Raw genomic sequence first — 9,054 nt, forward strand, 5'->3', positions numbered from 1 at the left:
TCTATTATTTTAGTTTTGTTTTTTCTTTTTGATTTTGTTTTGGTTTGGGGGCCTTGATGGCAATGCTCAAGGCTTGCTCCTGGATCTGAACTCAAAAATCACACTTAGTGGTGGTGATTCAAGAACTATATAGGATGCCAGAGATTGGACCCAGGTCAACCACATACAAGGTCACTGCCTTATACAGTGTGCTATATCTCCAGCCCTATTTATCTTTTAAAAATTCATTTTCTCTGAGAAATATTTTGCTAGCATAATTGTATACATTTGAAGTGTACAATATGATATACAATATTAGGTTATTACTGGAAAGTTATTCTGACTATAATTTCCTCCCAATCAAGTTTATTAGGTAGTTTCAATCTCTTCAACACTTAAAAATCCATGTGTATGCTTCATCTCATGCATAGCTCCATTCAGGAAAGGTAAAAATGTCTAAAAAATTTTTGTGTGTATGAAATACAACTGCCTAAGCATGATTGAAAGAATGTAGGCAACAAAAGCATAAGACCTAGATTCAAACCCAAGGTGAACTATTTACTACTGTGTTCGGGCATTCACATAACACGTAAACTTCTGAACCTCAATTGCTCCATGGAAATACATATCTCAGGGGTAGAGTGATAGTACAGCAAATAGAGCACTTGCCTTGCACATAGCCAACTGGGGTTCAGTTCCCAGAGCCCCAGATGATACTCCTATCCTGCCAGGAGTAAACCTTGAACACAAAGTCAGAAATATGCCCCTGAGCACTTGAGAGTATGGCCCCCAAATAAACAAACTTTTATCTCAGAACTTTTTATTTCTTTTAAGGTGTTGAATGAATTATCTCAAAGTATATAGTCTCATATTGTTCTAGTCTCTATCTCTGTTACTTTTACTATATTTTGCTACTTTCACTTTTTACTCCAAGTTACACAAGAAGCTTCCTTTCTTGTGATTTTTCTATTTAATATTTTTTGGAGGGGGAATTCTGCAATTTATTTATACACTTCTCCATGTCTCCTTTTCTAACACCAACCCTAGTGTTCTAAAAGCTTTTCACTTCACTTTCCCAGTGCCAACTTTTTCTCTCAATCAAAACCTGACCAAAAAACAGGCCTCTGCCTATTACATGCACTCACTCAATGAAATATGATCAAAGTGGTGATGATAAATTTATCTGCAGAAAATATATTCCAAGCAATGAAATTTGACAAAGAAAATATAGCAACCCACTTAGAAACAGGTGTGATTTCTCTAACCACCCATTGACACATTTGTGCTCCCATAATTAGTGTTTGGCAAATACTACATTGCCTTAGAAACGTTATTTCAAAATTAAATATTTATAGGTTGTATTGGCGGTGTATGTTGTTCAAGACTTTCATGTTTAACCTTTAACAATGAAGAATGATAGAAATGGTACTCATCTACAACTGCTCACCTGTGTTGAAGAAGGGGTTTAAGGAATAAAAGGTTCCTTATCTTTCATTGCAATAGGTGCAGAGTCAGCATTTTACCAAATACACATACTTAAAAGTGCAGGGAAGAAAACTGATAGTGGCAGGGCCCCGGTTGTGTGAATGTTGAATGTTGTATGCATGAAACCCTATCATTAACAGTGTTGTAAACTGTAGTGCCTAATTTTTAAAAATTTATTAAGTGAAAGAATTCAGTAAAGGATACAGAGTATTCCCCAACTTACAACCACCCTTCAAAAAAAGATGTCAGTTATTGACCATATCTATTCATTTTATAAGAATTATTTACAGACATTCCTCCCTTAATTTTTAATTGCAAAGAATTGTCACTAAACAATATATACTGGCTTCCTGCAGCTGATAGCAGGAGGATGTCCTGAGTTGTTTATTGTAGAACGGAGTCTGTTTCTTAGGCGTTGGTTATTAGCACTCTATTTTAAACGCATGTTTTGGTCATTGTTAGCATCTTGAGTCTATCAGAAGACACAATTAACTAGGTGATAATTTGGAAAGTAACATGAGGCAGAAAACTCAAGAAAACAGAAATATGTTTTGGAGGGTTCAAACTTTGAATAAATTGTATATTATTCAAAAGAACTGACTCAGCTGAAAAGAGATTTATATAACCTAGAGCCATTGGACTTATTACCAAGAATATCAATGCATTTTTCTTTGATTGTCTGTTTTTATATGTGCTTCTTTTTTCTGCTAGCAACCAACCTGGAGAATATAATTTCTTTTGCATTCCCAACATCTAGTGTGCAAATTTCCATGTAATATTCTGTAATTTTGAATGTTGTTAATAATGGTTCCTCATGTACATAATTTTGACACCACACCTTGTGTTGTCAAATGTCCCCACACAAATGTCCCCACCTTCCTCTCCAAGGACCCCAAAACCCACCTTCCCTTTCAAAAAGCCCCATCCCACCAACAAAATTGTGTTGATTAGTTCTCCTCTGTAAAACAAAGAAAGATTTAAAATTATAATAAGGGATTTGGGGAATGTGGCTCAGAAGAGAGCACATAATTTGTATATTTGAGACCTTAGGTTCAATTTCCAACCACACATAATGCTTGAGCTCTGCTGGGAGCAAGTCCCTGAGGTTCAAGTGTGGAGATACCTCGGAATACAGCTGAATATGGCTCAAAAGCCAAAAAAATTAAAAACAATGAATATCAAAGTTTATATATCAAGACATAACTTTCTTTCAACCTGTAGTTTCTAACCAACATGGACAGAGAATGTGGCAGTTCTCCAGCTACTGGGAACCAAATCCTATAGACTACAACTTGAGAAAGTGGGAAAGATACTAATCTCTCTAGAAGCAAATTTTTAGATTTTTATTAGAATGGTGACATTTCTGATATTCTCTTCATTGTTCTAAAAATGTAAGTATAAGGTGACTGGGGTGTAACTATTTTCACCCACCAAACCAAGAATATCAGAAGTATGTTTACTGGGATTAGATGGTATAAAATTAGATGGACTAACTCAGGAAAGCCATACTCAGAATATTGGGCCAGAGCACTGAAGCAGAGTGCTAGAGGCAAGAGATCCTGCTGATGGAGTCACAAATATCACACCTGAAGATCAAATTTCCCACAACAGTTTCCCTGTAACCCTCCTGCTTCTCTTCCCTTTGACATATTGAGCCAAATCCGTGGAAGGAGAAGTTACAGAAATAAAGGAAGTAAGTTGCTCCTGGCTTTTACTGTGAACAGTTAGAAATAAAATGAGATTTCACTAAGCACCTTTGTATTCAAGAACTCTGAATCTCTTCTATTGTGAGCATAGAGTAATACAGTTGAATATCAAGTAATTAATGCTCATTTTGAGCACATCTCTGGAATTCTAATTCTTTAAAACATCTCTTAAAAAGTCCTCCATTCTGAAAGCCTCATTCTGAAATGCTCTAATACCACCTAAAAAGACCGTTCTTCACAAATTCCATATTGATATTACAATAGAGGAGCAGAATAATTTAAAATTTTTCCCAGCTGATAATTGCCTTATTCCTTTTGAAAATAATGATACTCAATTATTCCAATGTGAGATGCATTCATTTTATTATATTATCTAAATTTGTGTATATATTAGAATGTTTTATGCAGCCCCTGGTAAAGCACAAAATGTTCTTATTCCTCTCAATTATGCTCTTAAAAATACTAATTTGCACATGCAGTGACATTATAACTCAGTTTCTTATTCACTACAAATTCAACACCAATATGTTGCTCTTAAGCATAATACTTTTATATTTACTTTTATAGCCACTCTTTTTCTTCTTATTCTTTCATTGGTAGTAGTAGATAATTATAATAAATATTTGCTAAATTATCTACTGTGTTATCACTCACTGTGCTTAATATCTTTATTTTGTAGGATGAACCTGTCTTAGAAAAGTTAGTTGCTCCTGAAAACCCAGAAGTGTTTAGTACACCAGACAGGCCTGACTTAGTCACTAATCCTCACTATCATTTCAGAGTGAATCTGGTTATCTTCATCCTCACTCAATAAGAGCTCTCCTTCTTATCCTTTTCATGTTCTTCTTACTAATTTAGATAGTTTTTCTTTAAGACAGCAGACAGAAAAGCCCATAAGTTCTAGGTTCATTTCCACAAAACTTTTAGACAAGAGCTGGTCCTGGTCATTTTCACTAACTCTGATGATAAGAAATCTCTATGCATCAAAATGTATATTTCTTGTTACCATTATAGGGTAATGACAGTAAGGCATCTTGACTCCAAATAGTAACTTTGTGCTAATTCCAGGCTATTCTCCCCTTTAAGCTATGGAGACTGACTATAACTGTGCAGCTTAGAGAAAAAGAAGAAAGTTTGTGACTAGAAAAACTTCAAATGTGAAAAGATTGCCTAGAAGTGATCATTTCGCATCACACGGCATGCTCACTTGAACTGCAAGGGAACCTAGGAAACGGAAATGAACACAGAGATATCTGTGGATATTGGTCATTTCCGGCACCTTGAGTTTGTTTGTGTCTTAAATCTTGATAAATCTTATTTCCATTTCTCTAAAGGCAAAGCACTTAACGCTAAACCTGGCATGTGCTATGAAAGTTGAAAAATTATACATTTAATATATATACATATATATATGAACACATTTAATATATAAATATCCAAATGGGGATAGAAAACTACCGTCCTTAAAACAATGAGGAGAAAATTGAGAAAAGAAAATCAGTTTGCAAGATCAAATCTCAATGAAGAGTTCCAGAGAAGTATTTCTTTTGAAATTTTACGAATGCTCTACTTTATAACATTAAAGCCAAGGATAATAGTCAGAATCTCAGCAGAACTAGTTAAGGACTTTGGAGATAAACAGTATTCAAGGAGGAAGGCAGTGTGAGTTGAGTGGGTGGATTTAGGAGGAAGAGGAATCATTTGTTTTTGCTGTTAATGGTATATTTCTTCTCAAAAATAGGAGGTTGGGAGATAACAAATAATACAGAAGAATCCACTAACTATGTTGTATCTGAAAATAGTAATTAGAATTGTTGTATTCTAATCCCCTGCATTTTCTTTCACTTCAGACGCTGGTTGCCTGTTTAATCAACTGGGGAGATTTTTGTCCCAACTTCCCAAACCTCCCCTCTGATCTGTATTATTCAACTACATGCTATGTGGAGAACAGTTTTTGTGATGATGAAGATGATGATGATGATGATGATGATGATGATGATGATGATGATGATTACCCCTCAATGGTTCACTGCTTCATCATGATAAGGGGGTGGCAATGGTGTCAACCAGCGAAGAGTGAACCAACAGGTGCTGCCCAGACATGCAGGCAGGTTCAGGGCTGGACTCCTTGCATTGACTGTGCTGATCTGGCCAGAACTTTCTGTACGTGAGCAGCTTATCCATGCACAAGGTGTGTGGCTTGTTTGTCAGTGTGCAGATCATTACAACATTCCACCTGCATGACAGAGCCTGGCAAGTTACCTGTAGCATATTTGATATGCCAAAAATAGTAACAAAAATGGACCTCATTTACCTGACCCTGGAAGACCCCCTAATATGGCAGCATTAAGAAGGATGAGCAAGGAGAGGCTGCTAAAATCTCAGGGCTGAACTAGGCTGCCAAAATGAAGGACTAAAATGACTGCACTTTAAAAAAATTTTTTTATTAGTGAATTACCATGAGGTACAGTTACAGACTTACAAACTCTTGTGCTTGCATTTCAGTTATACAGTGGTCTAGTGCCCATCCTTCCACCAATGCCCATTTTCCACCACCAATGGTCCCAGCATCCCTCTCCCCACCCCCACCCCGCCCTTCCCCACCCCACCCCACCTCTGTGTCCCAAAGAGAAAGAATACACATTTTTTTCCAGTGCACACAGAACATTTTCCAAAATAGTGCACTTTTAGTGCACATATCCTGGCATCGGAAGCATCCATCGAGGACATGAAGGTCCAAGCATAAAAGATCAGGCACAATAATGTCATTGAATTGACCAAAATGAGAATGCATCGACCACATCATACCATTTTCGACACTGGAGAATAACTGTTCTTCAGAACATGCGACAGTATAGGCATCGGTGGTGTCAACACCAACTTGGCCATGAGCATTGATTCACTCGAATGCCTAACAACCTGAATCGGACACTTATGTTTGAATAGATGTGGCTCATTGCTGGCAGTTTCTATCTTCATCGTCTACACACCAACATCCAACTACCTCAAAGGAGAAATTGAGAAGTTCTACATAGGGCTGGAAAAGTTCTATAAAGAAGACCACATCTTCTACAAGGTCATTGTTGGTGATTTTAAGGCCAACATAGCACCAAGAAGATCACCGAAGAACTCCACATCAGGACCTATGGCCTAGAATGGAATGAACAGGATGAGAGACTGCCTGAGTTCATCATGTCAACCAAGACCATCCATGGTAAGTCACAGTTCCAGAAGACTGAATCTGAACATTGGACCTGAGTCTCCCGGTGGACAGTTCCACAACAAAATTGACCACATCATATTTAATAGATGGTTTTGCCTGACCGATGTTGCTGTTGTCCCAAAATTCCAAACAGGATCAGACTACCGTCTCCTTCATGCAAAATTCTACATCACAGAGTGGGGAGAAAGGGCTGCAAAGTTTAAGAAGAAAACTTCCAGAACAACCACCAACTGGGAACTCTTTGGCACTATTGTGGCAATATGAGAAGATGCTGCCATTGACAACATTGACAAGGAATACAATTGACTGGTTCAGCACCTCCATGATTGTGCGAAGAATACTGAGAAAGAGAAAGCCACAAACAGATGCCTGTCTTTGGAAACTCTGGAGCTCATTCGCCAATGTGGTTTGTTGTGAGCCTCAGGCAATCACAAGCTAACATCCCAGCTCGCAAAGCTGTGCAAAGAAGCAGTAAAGGAGGACCTCAAAGAGAGAAGAACAGCAGTGTGAGCAATGCAGCAGAAGTCAGGAAAAGTATTCACAATGCCCACCTGTCCTTCGCCAACTTAAGACCAAGATGACTGCCTTCCTATGTCCTGATGGATCTATCACATCTTCCAGAAGGGCAATGGAAAAGGTTATCCATGACTTCTACTCAGATCTCTTTGTTAGTCACGTCCACTTGCCCACATACCAAATTCCACAGGATGAATATGTTGTTCCCAGTGTTCTCTCTTCCCAAATCCGACACACCATTTCATCAGTAAAGAATGGTACAGAACCCAGTCCAGACAAGGTCAGACCTGAACACCTGAAAACTCTGCCACCAGTATTCGTCAATACACTGGCTCAGCTTTCCACACCCTACCTGTCTGAATGCAAGTTTCTGTCCCAATGGAAAATCAGATGGACCGTTCTGTTGTACAAGAAGGGAGACATCCATGACATCAGCAACTATCGGCCAATCTGCCTGTTGTCCATCGTCTACAAGCTGTTCACTTGAGTCATTCTGAATAGGATTGGCAGAACACTAGATGAAGGACAACCATGTGAGCAAGCCGGGTTCTGAAAAGGATTCAGCACCATTAACCATATCCACATGGTGACCAAGCTCATTGAGGTTTCGCAAGAGTTCAAGATGCCGCTCTGTCTAACGCTCATTGATTTTAAGAAGGCTCTGAAGGCTTTTGATTCTATTGAGACTGAAGCAGTCATCAAAGCCCTATCAAAACAGGGCATTCAAACTCAATACATCAAGATCCTCCATGAGCTGTATTACGGATTCACCAACAGCATCTCACCATTCTACAAGGAAGTGATCATCGCCGTAAAGAGAGGAGTTTGGCAGGGCGACAACATTTCACCGAAACTTTTCAGTGCCACCCTCTAGAACATCATGCGACGACTAGAATGGGAAGGAATGGGAGTGAAGTTAGATGGTTGGCAACTGTTGGATATCAACCTTAAGTGTTTTAGGCTTCATGGATGAATTACCCCTTTCCTCCTCCCAGAGAAGCTTACCATGCCCTTGCTAACATCCCTAATTTGGTTAAAGTCTATCTTCAACCTTTCCTTTGTGTTGGATATTAACCCTAAGTGCTTTAGGCTTCATCAGTCAATTGCCCCCTTTCTTCCTCCCTGAGAAGTTTAACATACCCTTGCTAGCATCCCTAACTTAGTTAAAGTTTATCTTTAACCTTTTCCTTATATTTTCCCTCTCATTATCACAGTTCCCCAAGTCAGTCTTGATTACTTATAAGCCAGAACTTTTTGGTAATTCTGAACTTGTATTTGTACTTCTTTGTATTTGAAGTGCTTATATTTGTACCTGCTTTTCTATTTCCCCTAATTGCCTTTTTATATTTTACTATAGAGCAATGTTCTTTGGTTAAACACAAAAAAACTATTAATGCTATGCCCCTAATATTTGGGAGTTGATTGATGCTGAAATTTTTCTACTCCTGGTCATAATTACCTGGTCATAACTACTTGAATCAGGCTTCAGTTTCTGTAGTTCCTAACACCCCAAAAGGGAGGTCCCGCCTTGGGACTGAGATGGACCCGGGGCGAGTGGCAAAACTACCCAGCATTGAAATGGGACATTCTAGAAAGCATACATGCATAGTCTTGATGAAAACTATTGCAAGCTAAGAGACAGGACCCCATTGGGGAAGGACAAACTGAACTGGCCTGAGGACTTAGTCTGGGATTTACGGTGATAGCCTTGGTTGCTCTCAGAGCCCAGAGAACTAAGTGTTAAAAGCCTTGCTTGCTCTCAATCCAGAGAACTAAGTGTTGGGATCTTTGTCTCTTACTGTGTTTATCCAAACAACTGCAAGTATTGATAATTAATACAACTAGATGGAATGATAAAAGCAATGTAGGTGTCCCTGGAGACAAAGTGTCTTCTTGAGTTGATCTCTTCAAGAGAATTTCCTCAGTCAAATATTTATCTATGTAAATTACCAATCACACCTTTCCTTACCTCAACCCCCCTTCAGATGTTCTATAAGTATGCCAGCAACTGTGCATTAAACAGGCCATTTTCACCATCAGACTATGGTCCCAGGCTTCCTGTCTCTCTCTTTGTGTCTCTGTTGGGGAGCCCTTGGGGAGGTGAGGAGGCGGGAAGGCAGCTCTGGCCACCAAATGCACACACAG

Source organism: Sorex araneus, chromosome 1, assembly GCF_027595985.1.
Source record: "Sorex araneus isolate mSorAra2 chromosome 1, mSorAra2.pri, whole genome shotgun sequence".
NCBI lineage: Eukaryota > Metazoa > Chordata > Mammalia > Eulipotyphla > Soricidae > Sorex > Sorex araneus.